The 16,015-nt window shown below is 56.4% G+C and overlaps 1 protein-coding gene and 1 long non-coding RNA gene across 2 annotated transcripts in view; one reads left to right on the top strand and one right to left on the bottom strand.

Annotated features, from left to right (window-relative positions):
* The window catches only part of GLTSCR1 (glioma tumor suppressor candidate region gene 1), a 74,747-nt gene extending 61,434 nt beyond the window's left edge, over positions 1 to 13,313 (bottom strand). The window contains 1 exon segment of the mRNA XM_018062679.1: positions 13,158 to 13,313. The gene's annotated coding sequence lies outside the window, so the exon portion shown is untranslated.
* Positions 13,582 to 14,440, top strand: LOC108638116. The gene is made up of 2 exons (XR_001919591.1): positions 13,582 to 13,862; positions 14,226 to 14,440. It is a non-coding gene; the product is annotated as an uncharacterized LOC108638116 (long non-coding RNA).

Here is a 16,015-nt window from a genome sequence, read left to right as displayed (position 1 = left end):
TTTTGGCCCACCCAATATTAGCAGCAGAAATAGTATTTGCTGCAAAAATCTTTAGCCTCTTTGGGGAAGGAGAGCTGTCCTGCCCAGATGGGAGCTGTTCTACCTCATCTAGCCTGCTCTCGGCTCTGAAATATTCTGAATGTTGAAACACCACTGAAGCCAGTTACTGCCATAAATTTACAGCACTTCTACTGACATGTGACGTCATCTATGAAACCTCTGGGAGGCAGGCATCAGGCCCTTCTTGCTGATGGGGAAACTGAGGCTGAGCGGGGTGGAGAAGGTCCTGCGCCCAGCCAAATCTGCCTTCTGGAGTCCTGACCTCTTCGGGCAGGCCTCACTGACTCACACTCAGTCACCCACCTGGCTCCATCACAAACTCACAAACACATCCCACAAACTCACAAACATATCTGTTGCCTAGAGGAAGCACAAGGTTATGTTAATGAAGACACCAAGGAGTGGAGAGAAAGAGGAGGAAGGGAGGCCTCCTGCTGAGCCGAGACCACCCCCCCCACCCCCCCAACCTCCCCACCCCCCCACCCCCCCACAAACCAGGCCAGATCCCAGGGCAATAGTAGGAAGGGGGAAGGGCAGCTTCTGGACTATGGGCTTTGGTCCTGGTCCCTGCAACAAGCAGGCAGTGAGGCTTTATGGCTAAAAGCCTGGGCTCTGAGGCTAAACTGGGCAGTCTGGGAGGCAGCTGGGGGGAGGGATGGGCGGGAATCCCCTCTAGCCTTCAGCAGCTGTGTGACTCCGGGCAAGTCACTTAACCTCCCTGGGCCTCAGTCTCCTCATCTGTATAACTTGTAACTGTTGTTCAGTTGCTCTTTGGGACCCCATGGACTGCAGCACACCAGGTTTCCCCATCCATCACTATCTCCCGAAGCTTGCTCAAACTCATGTCCATTGTCAGCGATGCCATCCAACCATTTCATCCAGTTGCCCCCATCTTCGCCCACCCTCAGCCTTTCTGTACAATGGGGGTTGCCCATTGCACCTACCTCCTAAGTTTCCACGTGTGTAACGGAGTCAGGTCTTGGGAAGGCGCTACAGCAGTGCGCAGCATCAAGTGAGCTGTTATTATTAGTGTTGCTATGGAAACTGGATCCACCCTCCCCGCCCCGAAATCCTCCACCAAAGGTTGGGATGTAGAGTCAAGCATGCATTTCTCTGGGGGGAAGGTCAGTGGCCTCCTAACAGGTTCGCCAAAGAATCCTCAAACTAAGGACCACCGCCTGCTCTTAATCGGGCAGAAACAGCTTTACTTTAGGGCTTCCCAGGTGGCGCTACTGAAAAGAACCGCCTGCCAATGCAGGAGACATAACAGACACAGCTTCGATCCCTGGGTCGGGAAGATCCCCTGGAGGAGGGCACGGCCACCCACTCCAATCTTCTTGCCTGGAGAATCCCACAGACAGAGAAGCCTGTCGCGCTACAGTCCATGGGATCGCAGTAAGACACAACTGAAGTGACTTAGCTTCAGCACGTGCTCTTAAGACCTCTAAAGATAAGAGGCAGCTGCCTTCTCCCAGCCGCGGCAGGACTGCCAAAGCTCCCTCCCTCCTAGCAGCTGGCAATACCACCAGCTTCCCCTCAACCTTCTCCTCCCGTCTCCAAGCAGGTCTGCACTGGCCTCCTGAACTCCTTCCCAACTACACAAACACCCTTCTTCTGCCTTCACTCCCCTCTCCTCCTCATCTCCTGACCTATGAAACCTCACTCTTGAGCCCAACCAGCACCACCCCCTCCTGCCTCTTCTAGAATCTTCCTTCTCTCTTTTTCTCTAAGCCTGTGCCAATCCTAGGAATCTTTGTCTCTAAGCCTGTCCCCTCTTTCATGCAGTGAATACTGAGTCTGGACTTCTTCCCAGTCAGGTCCGAGGGACGAATCCTGACAAGGAAATAAACCAAGCGACGTAGATGAAGTTGGACAGGGTCATCAAGGAAGGTTTCCTGGAGGAGAGGGTATTTAAACTGAGGCCTGCAGGACGGGACGAGGAGCCCAGAGACAGGAAGGAGTGGGTAAAGATGAGGGCCAGGAGGCAAGAGCAAAGGTGGGAGGGGGCAGGAACCAGCTGGGTGCCCGAAGAAAGCAAGGTGAAAAGGCAGGAGATGAGGTCAAGGAGATAAGCCCACGCCAGACTACTGGGCTTCGTGAGAGGAGGGGAGGGCTAGATTCTCACCTGAGAACACTAGGGAGCCATAGAGGATAGCAGATATAGATATAGGTTTTCAATCTCAGGCTGCCAAGAGCTCCATCTGCCTGCCTTCCTTCCATTTATCCACTATCCATTCAGCCATCTTCCATTCATCCATCCCTCTATCCCTGAAGCAATCCATCTTTCTTGCCTCCTCACCATAATCCAGTCTGCTTCGGGCCCCTCCCCGCCCATCAAACCCAGGCTCCTCCCTCTCTCTGTTTTGGCCAAAGAAGCTCCCACCTCTCCTGTCCCCATCCCTGGGGCTCGAGTAATCACTCTGGGTTGGCGTCTCTCACTCGAGACGCCTCCAGTTCATTCATTCCTCCCGTCTGCATCTTTCCACCAGCGAAGAGGGTGCTGGAGTTTTCTTCTCTGGGGTTTGTGCTCCCCAAACCACAGACACCACTACAGCATCCCATGAAAGGGTACCTGCATCCACTCAGTCGCTCAAGCCAGTGATCTTTGATCATCCTGGAAACCCTCTTTCTCTTATGTCCCATCAACAAAATCTGGGCACCCGAGATCTCAGTCCCAGTGTCCTAGTCCCTCTTTCCCTGGAAGTTTTATGCAAAGCGTCCCAGGATCCTCTGCTAGAAATGGGCTGCAGCCCAAAGCCCCCTCCCAACCCTCCATCCCTGAAGCCCCCCTCCTCCAGGAAGCCTGCCCTGATGCATCAATATAGCCCAGCAGCCATGCCTCCTCCAGGCCAGCCCAGGAGACACCCCCGAGATACAGATCTCACCTAGCTGGGAGGATGGGTATGTTTGGGGCTTACTCCCCTCCCAGTCCCTGAGGGTAGAGCTCTGAGACCAGGGACGGGAGAGGCCTGCTGTGCGGGTCTGAATTAACTAGCAGGAAGCACCTGGATTCAAATCCTTGCTCCACTAGCAGCTAGCAGTGTTGACCTTGGAAGAGACATTTCACCGCTGATAACCACAACCGAAGGAGTCCCACAGCAGGAAGAAGCAGCAGGCGAGATGGACTAGGGGCAACACGGGGCAACACAGGGCGGGGCCTGAGAGTGGGGGTGCTGGGCAAAAAAGACACAGAGGAAGAAATACAGCAGGAGCCTCTGGAGAAAGCAAAAATCCACCACACAGAGCGAACAGTTTGCCAGGGCACTGAACGATCTGCCAGGGCAGAGGGCCAGGGAAGGGGATGGGAATAAAAGGGGATTGTATACAGACTTATAAATCTATATTTGCAGATATCTGTATATGACATATACATTTATTATATGCTCATCATAGTGCTAAATTTACATTTACTATTAAACTATTATACAAACTACAATGATATGGAACATGTGGAAATGTATGTGTATACATTTTTTTTTCCTTTTTTTTTTTTACTGTCTGTTTGCTTAAAGCAGGCTTATGTTAGGAACTCCCTTAGATAAAACTCCCTCTTCTTCTACAGGGCCTTCCCAGGTGGCTCAGTGGTAAAGAACTCACCTGCTAATGCAGGAGACTCAGGTTTGATCCCTGGGTTGGGAAGATCCCCTGGAGAAGAAAATGGTAACCCAGTCCATTATTCTTGCTGGGGAAATCCCATGGACAGAGCAGCCTGGTGGGCTACAGTCCATGGGGTTGCAAAGAGTCGGGCACGACTTCATAAACAACAACAACTCCTGCTACAGAGTTTGGCCCAGAAATGGGCTCGGTGTCCCCGTGACAAATGGAGACGCAGTGCCCTGCCCCTTAATGATCTCAAAAAAAACCAGGACTGTGGGAGGGGGAGAAGAGCTGGGTGGGTGTCAGGGAATTCTGCTTGTCCAGCTAGACAGAAATCTGACAAAGAGAAGCAACACTTCATGAAGCAGCTTTGAGATGTAGGGGGCAAACCGTAGGCATTCAGAAAAGCGAAAGTGTGAGTCACTCAGATGGTCTGACCCTCTGCCACCCCATGGACTGCAGCCCACCAGGCTCCTCTGTCTGCGGAATTCTCCAGGGAAGAATCCTGGAGTGAGGAGACACTCCCTTCTCCAGGGCATCCTGCTGACCCAGAGGTGGCACCGGGCTCTCCTGCATTGCAGGCAGGAGACCATCTGAGCCACCAGGGCAGCCCGAAGGGTTGCACAAACATGAAGGCCAGAATGGAGAGATTTTCCCAAAACTGTTACCAACCGAGACCTGAGTCCGTATCCGTCTATGAAAGGAGATGCAGCTTACAAGCGACAGCTAAGATTTGACAGAACACAGAATGGCTGGTTTCCAGTCTGTGACTAAACTCAGAGGGACAGCACTTGAGCACCCCCCCCCCACCGCCCGGCATCTCGGTCCTTCCATTGAGCAAGGGCCAGGCTCCCGTCCTGACCTGCCCCACGGGCCCTGATTCACTCCCTCTCTGTAGATAGTTAGGGAGCGCCTACTGGGCACCGGGAAGGCAGCCAGGGCAGGACGTAACAGCACCTACGGAGCAAGGGTCATGAGCAGCTGGGACACCAGTGGCTTCCTGTCCAGAGCCCTGCAGCTTTGAGGGCTGGGCATCCGGAGCCAAGGAAGGGGCACTCAGGGGTAGGGCGTGATAAAAGTGCTAAGGGGATAGGTCCAGGGCAGTGATGAAGGTGGCTGAGTTGGCCCGGGCCGCAGCCACCAGGACTCTCAGGAGATACGTTCCAAGTGGGAGCCCGGGATTGGCACTGTTAGCAAACACCACTGGTGCTTTGGAAGCAAATGGGTCACACTTTTTAAGAAATAGAATGGTGACTCCAAACACAAGCTTTCTGCTCGGCTTTCTTCACCCCTGTGACATATTCCATCCTTCAGTCAGTCAGTTGGTCAGTCAACAAACATCTCCAAAATTCCTACTGCACGCCAGGAGCTGGGAACATGGGCACGCTGTTTCTTTCCTTCCATAGTTTAGAATCGAGTGAGAAAGCCAGGCCTGGAGGGATGCTCACAGGACATCTACATCCCTACAGAGCTACGAGGGGTGGTGTAGTGAGCAGAGACAGCATCCCCAGACTAGGGGCTGAGGAAGGCACCCAGGCGAGGGGCTCCTGAATGACGAGATTCCAGGGAGGTGGGGAGCGGGAAGATCTCTCTCTCCGGAGAGAAAGGAGGGAAAACCTTCCCAAGGACTCCTGCTCGGTGAAAAACAGGCAGGCCATCCTGAGACCATAACTACACGGCCTAATCTCAAGACAGTGATGCTGAGATGCTCAACCCAAAGGACCAGGCGGGTCTGCAAGAGTCTAAGGGATTCGAGAAGAGGCAAGGCAGACCTGCAAGCCCCAACATGAGGGAGCAGCAGGCCAGGGGCTCTGATGCTCTGGGAGGGGGTGTTGACTAGGAGGGGGCACAAGGGAACTTTCTGGCTGTGATGCCAACGCTCTGGGTCTTGATGGGGTGTGGATTACACAGGCGGCTACCATTTGGCAAGACTCAGGGAGAAGCATCGATCATCTCAGTGCGTTCTGTTGTGTATGTCAATTACATCCGGTGAAAGGATAAGCGGGAAATATATGCCTGTGAAAGAATACACACATCCACAGAACTCAGAGGTGACTGTGCAGGTTCTGGGGAGAGGAATGAAGCCAGTGTGGCAAGAGCTTGCCCAGGAGGAGGGGAGCCCAGCCCGACTGGGTAAAGAGCTGAGAATTCTTCCAGGGATCCCCCCACCTCGCCTGGGAGGCTGAGTGTCTGAGGATGGATGAGGTGCCTCCTTGAAGGACAGGAGGGAGGTTATACAGTCCAGCCAACTGTCACAAGTGTCCCAGGAGGTCAGTACTCTGGGCATCAGCCTGCCCAGCACCATATGGTGAAGGAGAGGCAGGACAGCATGCCTCCTCTGGAAAAAGGGGACCCAGGGACCCTCAATCTGCAGGTGTCCTGGGGGAACAGGTTGTGGAGGCCACCAGGGCTCCCTCCAGGGCCCCAGGGGTCATTAACGAGGGTCCCACAGCCATAGCCAGACATTACTCCTTCACTCCGCTCCCAAGGCTGCCAGGCTGGGATCTACGGGACACAGGGGGTGGGGTGGGGGGGTCATCGAGAAGTCAGCAACCCTTTCACCCCGGCAAGGACAAGAAACACTTCGAAGGAGAATTACAGAGAGACGGAGTGAGCAAGAGGAGGGGAGAAAGGCAACTGGGCCTGGCAGGGGGACTCCAGAGACATGGACCCTTTCTCTGACCTCTGAACCCTGGAAGGAGCCTTTGGTTACAGTCCCCTTGGGGCACACCTGGAAGTAATCACGACAGTGACAACGGTGACCTGCCAAGCACTTACTCAGAGCCAGGCACTTGCAAAACACTTTTCCACGCGGGACCTTATTTAACAAATGCAAAAGCTCTCAAAAGAAGCATCAGTTATTGTCCCTGTACTTCTGCTTCTCTAATCTGGGATGAGAGGATAGTAACTTGCCTCCAAGTGGCAAAGTCAGGAGGGGCAGAAAGAGGACCCGAAGCCCTCACCGTCATCTATCCGTCCCTCTGTCGACAGCCCACCTTCTCTGTGATTTCTGCACAGAATATCAGAACCCCCAACCCACACAATACACATCCAGGCATAAATCCCCAAGCATGTGTGATGTGAAACAGCTACCAGCGTGCAAAGCCTGGGGTGGCCAAGACAGAACGGAACAATCTGACCACAGCTTACCGCCTGCAGCCTTGACTGCCCCCACCTGTGAAATGGGCAGATCCCAGACGCGATGGTAGATTGCGGATGCGAAAAATAATAATACCATTAAAAACGTTAATGTTACAGTTGAACTGATAAAGTGTTTGGAATTTGCTTAAACATACTTTAGCACAAAAGGGAAAGGAAAGGGCAGAAATGAGGAAGGGGGATCAGGAAAAACTGGCAAAGCTGGAGATGGATACACAGGGGTTGATTATTCAATTCTCTCAGCTCTTGGCGGGTGCTTTAAAATTTCCATGATAAAAAGTTAAAATAACAACAAGCAAAGCAAACCTCCCCTGTGCACTCCTGCAAGCCAGGGTCTGTCTTAAAAGCTCTCCTACATCTTCACTCATTTAAGCCTCACGGTGACCCCATGAGTTCTGTCAGAGATGAGGAAACTGAGGCCCCAAGGGGCATTTGATTCCCTTGGATTCTTCTTTTCAATTAAAATGGCCAACATTGTCTGCCCAGGGTTTTAGGGGAAGGAGGCAAAGACTTGGTATCTAATTCCACGGGAGACTTTGGTACTTCTCTCCATCACTATCAACATCATCACCACCATCACCACCACCATCACCACCACGATCAGCACTGTTACCATCATCATCACCATAACAACCAGGAACGTTTGCTGAGCACTGGCGATGTGCCAGGCACCATGTGAAGCGCTCAACAAACGTGAGCACAAAGGTGCGTCTCCCGTCACAGCCACTCCTCCAGGTAAGGAGACTGAGGCCCCGAGCGGGGCGGCCCCGTCCAACCCCAGGGCCGCGTGGCCTTGCCGCGTGCCAGAGCAGCCTGCCCTGTGCGCTCTGCAGCCAAGCAGTACAGAATGCCAACGTTCCCTATGTGCCTTTTGGGAAGACAATGGAAAGCTTTCAGAGCAGGGAAGTCAGCATGGGGCCCATGGGAGAAAAGTAATCATAGCGAAAACAACGGCAACATCAGATGCTGATTCCCAAACACCAACTGCCCGCCGGCCCACTGCCTCCTCCTGCCCTTACAGCCCTGCCAAGGAGACGCCATGGGTCCATTTCACAGACAAGGAAACCAAGACCTGAGGAAGGATCACTCGCCCAAGGTCACACTGCAGGTAAGTGCAAAAGTCACCTCCCCTGCCTGTCAGTAAGGGAGTTCACAGCCCAGGATTAAGGGGTTCCTGCCCCCAGGTGATAGGACTGCCACTGAATGACAGATGACACTGCCACGGACAGCCTAGACTAGGCTACCTATGAGTCTGTTAGATACTATTTAATCCTCGTAACAAAGTTTCCAAAGATAAGTACTGAGACTGGCCCATTTAACAGAAGGGAAAACTGAGGCCCAGAGTCAGCAAGCCCTCAGCCTGCAGCCATTCAACCAGCAAGTGGCAGAACCTGGATTTGAACCAACAGCACCCACGCCCTTGATCTCCACCTGGGGTGGGTGCAGGTTACGGGCAGGAAGGAGGGGGCAAGGAGGTCATGAGAAGCAAAGACAATGGGGCGGACTGGCGGGATGACCTGAACAGGAGAGGGACTGACTTCCTTCAAGATTCAGCTGCACAGGTGCCTCCTTCGTGTGACCCAATGACAAACAGCAGGCTCTTGACCCATCAGTCCCTGCCTCCAGTATATCCTGGCGGCATACCCGTTTCCTGAAACACCAAGCAGATGTCTGTCCTCCTGTTCGGCAGGTAGAAACATCAGGAAACACCTCCATGTCCATGCTGAGTCATGGAGGACATGCCCACACCAAGGAATACAACGCAGTCAAGAAAAATCCAGAGAAACCCTCTGGGTACTGTGTAGGTCTCCCAGGGAGATGAAGCAAAACAAGCAACATGCAGGACAATGGGCAGAGGGTTCTAGCGTGTGCAAAATACATATTTTTAAAGACATACACATGTACACAAATGTATGTGCACAGAACATCAGGACTGAGGAGTCGCCTCTGGGGAGCTGGGAGACCGGGGAGGTCCCAGAGGAGGAAAGGGGAGCTATGTTTGGCATCTTGAATTTGTCCTGGGTATCACTCAGGAGGAAAAAAAGAGAGAGAGGGAGAAAGAAGGTGTTTCGTCCCTGGAGCCTTTGCAAACCACCCAGACAGAATGGATCAAGTCCTCCAGCAGCCTTGAAGACAACTCTTCTCTCTGCCCTCCTCCTGAACTGGGTCCCCATATCATAACTGGGCCCTGGAGCCCAGGCACACAGAAGACCCTCAGGAAGTTTGATTAGGAACAATTAGAGACACAAAGGCCTTCTCTCCAGCTTCTCCTGCCAGCAGATCCCCAGCATCAGCGAATATCCATAAACTCAGGACACAATACTCATTGTTGCCAAGCCAGAGATGTCTTAGAAAACCCTCTCTCTTTCCCACTGGGGGGATCCTGCGTGCCGTTGAGACACAAAGGCTTCAGTGGATGGGGACAGAACTCTAATGGTGGGACCCCAGGCAGGGGAGATGTCTAGGGAAGGAAGGAGGGAATCCTCGGGGACCAGTTAACCAAACATTTCCCACGTGTCTCGAGAGTGACACATCCTAACTGGAGAGCCAACTCAGGCCCTCCGCCCTCAGAGTGCGGGGGACAAACATGGGTATGAACCAGTGAGGGGGGGGGGGGGGCGCCGCCCAAGTGATTGTGCTTGGCGGGGAAAAGTGTTTCATACCACGGATGTAAAACAGGCAACTTGCTGTTTCCAGTAAAAGTCAGGGAGTCCGGTGAGGGAGAGACCCCAAAGAGATCAAGGCAAGATAACCATGCCCCCCACCCCTCTCCCCTGCAGGGCGGGAGAGGCAGAAAGGCAACCCTTCACTGCTTTCCAAGCCCAGGCCGTCTAGAAAGGAATGCCATGTTTTCCTGTTTCCAATTAACTTCCCCCCACCAGCAGCCCTCTGCATTCTTGAGACCAGGAGTCAAGACAGCCACGGGGAGAGCTGGGGAGGGTGACTCTGGTTGTGGCTGGGCCTGGGGTGGAAAGGTGACCCCCCACCCCAGGACCCTCACACAAACCCCAGGACCTCTCCAGCCAGGCTCTCAGGGCTTGGCGCTGACCCCTGGGCCCTTTCAAAGGGGAGAGGGGGGGAGACCCCCCCACATCCCCAGGGAAAGTTGGGGAAGGCCCGGGAGGCTTCTGGGAAGGAAGTTGGCAAATAAGGGGGCGGGGCATAGGCCTGTCACTCTTGGGCCTTACTCATGCTTCCCCCACTTCCCTCCCAACCCCCCCAAATCAGGAAGCACTCACTCCAGAGAGGCCCACAGCCCCGCCCCTCCTGCCCCCACCCCACAGGGATTATTATGACTTCCTACGCCTGTCACCTCAGGAAAGTATCTGCAAGGGGTCCCTGAAAGTGTTCGCCCTTCTCCAACGGTACCCCCAGCCCCTTCATCCCTGCAGTCTGGGTTGGAATCCCCTCTCAGCCACAGACCGCAGTTTCCTTATCTGAAAATGGCGAGGTCACCCCTACAGCCTCCCTCCCGTGGTAGGCTGGGCCCTCCACAGCCCTTCTCCCTCATGCCAGACACCCACCCACCCAAGGGTTTATTTGGCACCAGTAAGTACTGAAGGGAAAGGGTCCCAGAAAGCTGGAGGAAGGGGGTCACCAAAGTGAAACTATTTTGTGGTGCTCATCCACCACAGGGAATTCCTCCAGGGTCTTTTGCTGGTCACCCTGAAAAACCCAGCCCCCCAATATTCCTCCCCACCCCTACAGGCCAGCCATATTCCCGCAGAGTGAGGGGAAAACAAAAATAACACGCGTGGATAAAACTTTCAGCCACGGCGAGGTCAGTTAAAGAGGCTCTAATGGTCCCCCCACCCCCTGCCGATGAGGAAACTGAGGACAAGTGAGTTGAATCTGGTGCCTGAGGTCGCAGGGTGGGACAAGGAGCCTGCCACCTGGGCCACGGGGAGGATAGGCAGGGACTTCTCTGCCAGCTGTGTCACGGCACCACACAGGGTCGCCAGGCAGAGCCACAGCGAAGTTCCCAAGTAGTTCAGCGTCCCTACCAGCAAGGCTGAGGAGCAGCAAGCTGGGCCAAGAGCCAGCTCAGGTGCAGGAAGAGGATGACAGAGGGGCCAACCACCAAGTGCCCATCCCCCTCAAGCCCCACGCAGCAAGGCCTGGGGCCCCCCTTCTCCCGACCCCCACGTCTTCAACCCTCTGCTCCTGCAGGTGAACGCTTTGCTTGGGCCACAGGTGAAAGCACCCTGCCCTCAGCCCAGCTGACCCCTTACGCGTACTCTGTGGGGGAAAAAAAAAATTTGGCAACTCCTTCCCCGTCTCCTCTACATTTGAGACCCAGCTGAAGTCAAAGGGATGAAAATGCCAAAAGCAGGTACAGGCAGACCTAACAGTTTTGAGCTGAGCTGGGAAAACTTGAGATGGTTACAGACTGGGGCCGTGTGACCCTGGGCGAGTCACTCAACTGCGGTGAGCCTCCATTGGCCTGTCTGCAAAATGGGACTCACATAACTGACCCCCCCCCAACTTCCTCCTTGGGTTGTGGCCAGTGTGTAGCTCACCTAACAGCGGCTAATCCCTAGTGCTCTCTGGGTAGGGAGATGTTATTTCCGGCTTCTAGGAGTGGGGGAGCTCCGAGGGAGGGGCAGAGGGTGTAGGTAAGCATACCCCTTAAGGCCCGCTAGACACTGGCACGGGGGTCCTCATCTGCCCACCTCCCCGGTTCTCCCATCACCACAGCAGGTCAGAGATGACAGAGCCCCCCGCCCAACTCCCATCCCAAGTGGGGGTTGAGGTTGAAAGCACAGAGCGCTTATCCGAAATCTCAGGCCGTGAAGTCTGGGGTGTTCCGAAAAACTGTTTCCTTGAGGAGCAGCCGGCGAAAGGAGGTGTGAGGGGAAAGCAAACACATCCCCCCAGACGGTTACACTATAGGCGGGCTGTGACAAAAGGGGCCGCCTGGCCGGCATCAGTCCGGGCACGGGCAGCAGCAGCCCCGGCCCGGGCACACCGGAGTGCTGGGACCTGTCACCCCGGCCTCCCGGGAAGCGCTGACACAGCGGCCTCTGACCCCACCTCCCGGGAAGTTCAGCTGCTCAGAACCACAAAGCAAAACAAAGGGGTGCGGAGAGGAAGGAGCCGCCGAGGCTCCAATCACCGCTGCCTCCCCAGCCCGCCCGCGGCTCCTCGCCCCGCTCGCCGCTGGCCGCGGACCAAGGCCTGGGCAGCTCCCCGGTCCCTTGTCTCCCCGCGGGCCGCCCGTGACAGGAGCCGGAGAAGCCGCCGAGGGGCAACCAGGGATGGGAAAACCAGATGGCTGCGGCCCTCCTCCCGCCTCCTCCATCCCTCCCTCCGGGTGCCCGCGGCCTGGCCGCCCTCCGCAGGGGCCCGGGGAGGCCTCGGGCCCGGCTCGGCCGGGCTCACCCCAGGGAAAAGGTTGCCTTTGTCTAAAGGTCACCACCCGAGCGCGGTGCCCGGGCTGGGCCTGGTGCCTCCCATTCCCCGGCCGAGGGGGTGGAGATGGGGGGCCGCCCCAAATCTCGGGAGGTGACAGGGGTAAGGCTCACTTCCCTCCTCCCCCCCACCCCCCTCCCCGTAACGGCCCCCTCCGGGACCCGCCAGCTAGCGGGGGAGGGGGTCAACTCCTTTCACTGCTGGGGGGTGGGGGGACCAAGTCAACTCCTTTCATTGTTTAGGGGCGGTGGGGAGGGGGAGACCCAGTGGCCGCCTTCCGCATCCATCCCCCCCCCCAAGCTTGCCAGAGGCCCTGTTTCTCCCCGGACCCCCGGGAGTGATTTGAGGAGGGGGCGCAGGGCACGGGGCGAAGAGGGGGAAGATGAAGGCTCGCCGGCTCCGGCCGGGAAACCACCATCCGCTCCCCCACGGCCCTCTTCTTCTCCGAAAGGCGGGGAGCGGAGCGAGGGGAGGGGGCCCCCGGGCCGGGGGAGGGGGTCTCCCCGCCCCTCCCCCCGTGGAACGTTAGCTCTCGTTTTTCCGCCGCTCCATTGTATCCCCGGCAGCCGGCGGGAGGGCCGGGGAGGCACCGGGCGCGGGCAGGCGAGCCCGGGGTGGGCGGGCGGGGGGGTCCCCGCAGGATAAGGGCGGCGGCGATGGTGGGAGAGAAGCGGGGGGTGGGGGGAAGCTGCCGGGGGTGGTGGGCGCGGAGCAGAAAAAGAGGCAGCGGGCGCTGCGCCCCGGTTGGGGGGCTGAGTGTTGAGTGTCGGGGGGGGTGGGCTCGGCCCCGGCTTCGGCTCCCCCAACACACACCCTCGCCGCCAACCCCCACTCCCCCCCCTCGCTTTTGCGCCCTGTCACAGCCCCGACTCGCAGGTAGAGAGAGTTAAGAGATTTAAAGAGAAATTGCTACATTGTGAGAAACTCACCCTGATGTTTGAGCAGCCGTCGGCGCGGGGTCTCCGAGACGGCCCCGCACGGGCTGCAAAGGGAGGACCCAGAAGGGGCCGACCGGCCGGGCCGGTCAGCGCACTGCCTGATCGCATGGCGGCCGCCGGGCGGCCTCCGCCAGGCCCCTGCCGCCGCCGCGCGCCGCGGCCCGGGAGCCCCGGACTCGCGCCCGCTCCGGGCGGGACCCCTCGGGTTTACAAAAAAAAAAAAAATTTTTTTTTTAATTAAATGCAAAAGGAAAAAAAAAACCTTGCAGGTTTTGTGTTCCGCCCCCCCCTTTCCTCCTCCTCCCTCCGCCCTCACCGGGGGACGGGCTTGGAGGAGGCCCCGCCCCGCGACTCGGCGAACCAGCTCCGGCTCTGGGCGCGGAGCGGCGGGCCCGCGAGCGAATGGGAGGCTGCGGACGCCCCGGGAGGGTGACCTCCGCGCCGGCACCGCCCCCTCCCCAGCCGGAGTCCCGGGGGTTCGGGGGCGCGCTTTCCCAGGCTCCGGTGGAGTCGACCGACAGCATCGAGCGATGCTCCGGATTAGAGAGAGAGGCTAAAGGGATTGGCGCTCCCGGACCTCGGGCTCGACTGGGCCGGCTGGGGAGGGGGCGCCGTTCACCCTGGGCGCGCCCTGACTCGGGGGACGGTCGCCAGGCAGGAGGACGCGAGCAGGGGCAACGCCGATGGTTCGAAAAGGTAGCGGGAGTTGAGGATGGAGGATACGGGAGGCCCCGTAGGTGGAATCGCGAAAGAGCCGGGAGTCGGAGTTAAAAGCGTGGAAGGCGCGGGGGGCGGGCGGAGGCTGTTCTGGGGCTCCTCGCCGGGACCCCGAACGCTGCTTGCTCACTCACCTCAGTCGGCCTTTTGAGCTGCTACGGCCCGGGGAGGGCGCCGGGGACGCGGGTCCGACCTGTCTTACCACCTCCTCGAGGCCTCGCGGGCCGCGCAGATGGGATTCCCAGAAGCCCCGGGACGCCTCGGTGGTGTTGGGTCTGTTTCCGCCTCGCCGGGCTGTGTACGCCTTGCGGGCGTGACAGTTCGATTCGCGCATTCCTTCAGGGAACGCTTGCAGAGCGCCTGCAGTGTGGCCTGCGCCGTGCCCGGGGCCCATTGAGCACCCAGACAGCTCGGAGCTACCCTTCCGGGGCGCACAGGCCAACGGCACCTACACTCTGGTCTGTTATCTTCCGCTTCCCCGGTGCCCTGGAAAAGCCACGTGCATACCGAAGCGACTCAATAATAATGTGTGTTGAATAAACGAGTGATTGTTTTAAGCTTTGTGTTTTAAGCTTTAGAATTGATCCTGGGATCTTGGTGGTACTATGCATATTATTGAAGAGACCACGGAGGTCCAGAGCCCTGACGCCAACCAGTGAGCCCTTGGTTCACATCCTCCCACTTCCTTTGCTCTGTGACCTTGGGCAAACTACTTCACCTCTCCGTGCCTCCATTTCTAAGGGGAAATCAATAACAGGCCTCATTTCATAGGGTCATTAGGAGAGAATGTTCTCATGGAGAGCAGCACCTGACAGGAAGTGCAGATAAGTGCTGTTATTATTATAGCAAAAATGAAATTTTATCCGTTCCAGATGTGAGCACATGTATTGCCCCAAACATAAGACAGTAGTCAATCTATAAGTTATACAGTGGTCATCCACAGTCCTTGGAAGTATGCGACCCTTCCAGGAACAGCAGTATACACAGACATTATTTTTGTGCAGTTTGCCTTTCATCTGCCAAGATTGAGCCTAGGGGGCTAATGCCTTGAGTATTCACGTATGTGCTGTTTTTCCAGTCTTCACCAGAAGAGACCTCCAGGGACCCCCACCTGGAGGTCTTTAGTGATTCCCACCTTGGTGTTCAGTCTGGAAGCTGTGTCTGCCTCTCTGTGACCCCATGAAGTGCAGCACACCAGGCCTCCCCCCTTGCAGTGTAGAAAACTAAATTGGCTCAGAGAGGGGAAGTGTTTTGCCCAGGGTCACACAGCCAGCAAGCAGGACCTGATCTGAGCTGGGTGGCACTGATGTCTCAGAGATGCCAATCCTGGGGGACTCGGAACTTGGGAATTGACTGGGGTTCAAAGTTAGCAGACAGGAGGCATTGCAGGGGTGACTATCCAAGTTTATTCATTCATACAGGAAGTACTGTTTATGAGTATCCAGTCTGCCAAGAATATAGTTGTGACCAAGAGCACCCTGGTTCCTGCCCCAGTACGCAGTCTGTTGATGAACAAATAAGTTGCTTACCCTCAGTTTCCCCTGCCCTCAGGTTGCAGGCTGATTTGGTGCACTGTGGTAACCATTCCCCGCCCCCAACACACACACCCCTGTACAGTACCTGGCACTTAGTAAGTGCTCCAGAAAGATCTACGAAACCATGAGATAATGCCCACCCTTCTACAGACATTCTCTTTGGACCAGGTCCCCAGGAATAGGCATGAGTATGAAAGAAGCCCCCAGTCTAGCCATGGCTGGCAAAGCCCTAGGAGGTCAAACATCCAAGGCCAGAGGAGGGGTCAACATGGGCCCAAATGGAAAGAGACCTGCTATCCTTTGGGGGGGAGTGACACATACCTTCACTTTGCAGCTCAGATGTAAGTTGGGAGTTCCAGATTCAGAATGGAGTTGGCGATGAGACCCAGAGAGGTTCAGCTGGCCCAGGGATGCCCATCCAGGGGAAGGACTTATTCAGTGCACCTGGGTGTTCTGTTTGTCTCCAAGTCACCAGATGGACCTGGGGCAAGCCACTTCTGCAGCTCCTCCATGTTCTCATCTGTACAATGGGACTGTAGAGTCAGACACCAGAATTCACCTCCCCCAACATTTTCTAATGAACATTTTCAAACATGG

Source organism: Capra hircus, chromosome 18, assembly GCF_001704415.2.
Source record: "Capra hircus breed San Clemente chromosome 18, ASM170441v1, whole genome shotgun sequence".
NCBI classification, from domain to species: Eukaryota; Metazoa; Chordata; class Mammalia; order Artiodactyla; family Bovidae; genus Capra; species Capra hircus.
This window is presented reverse-complemented; position numbering and strand designations above follow the sequence as displayed.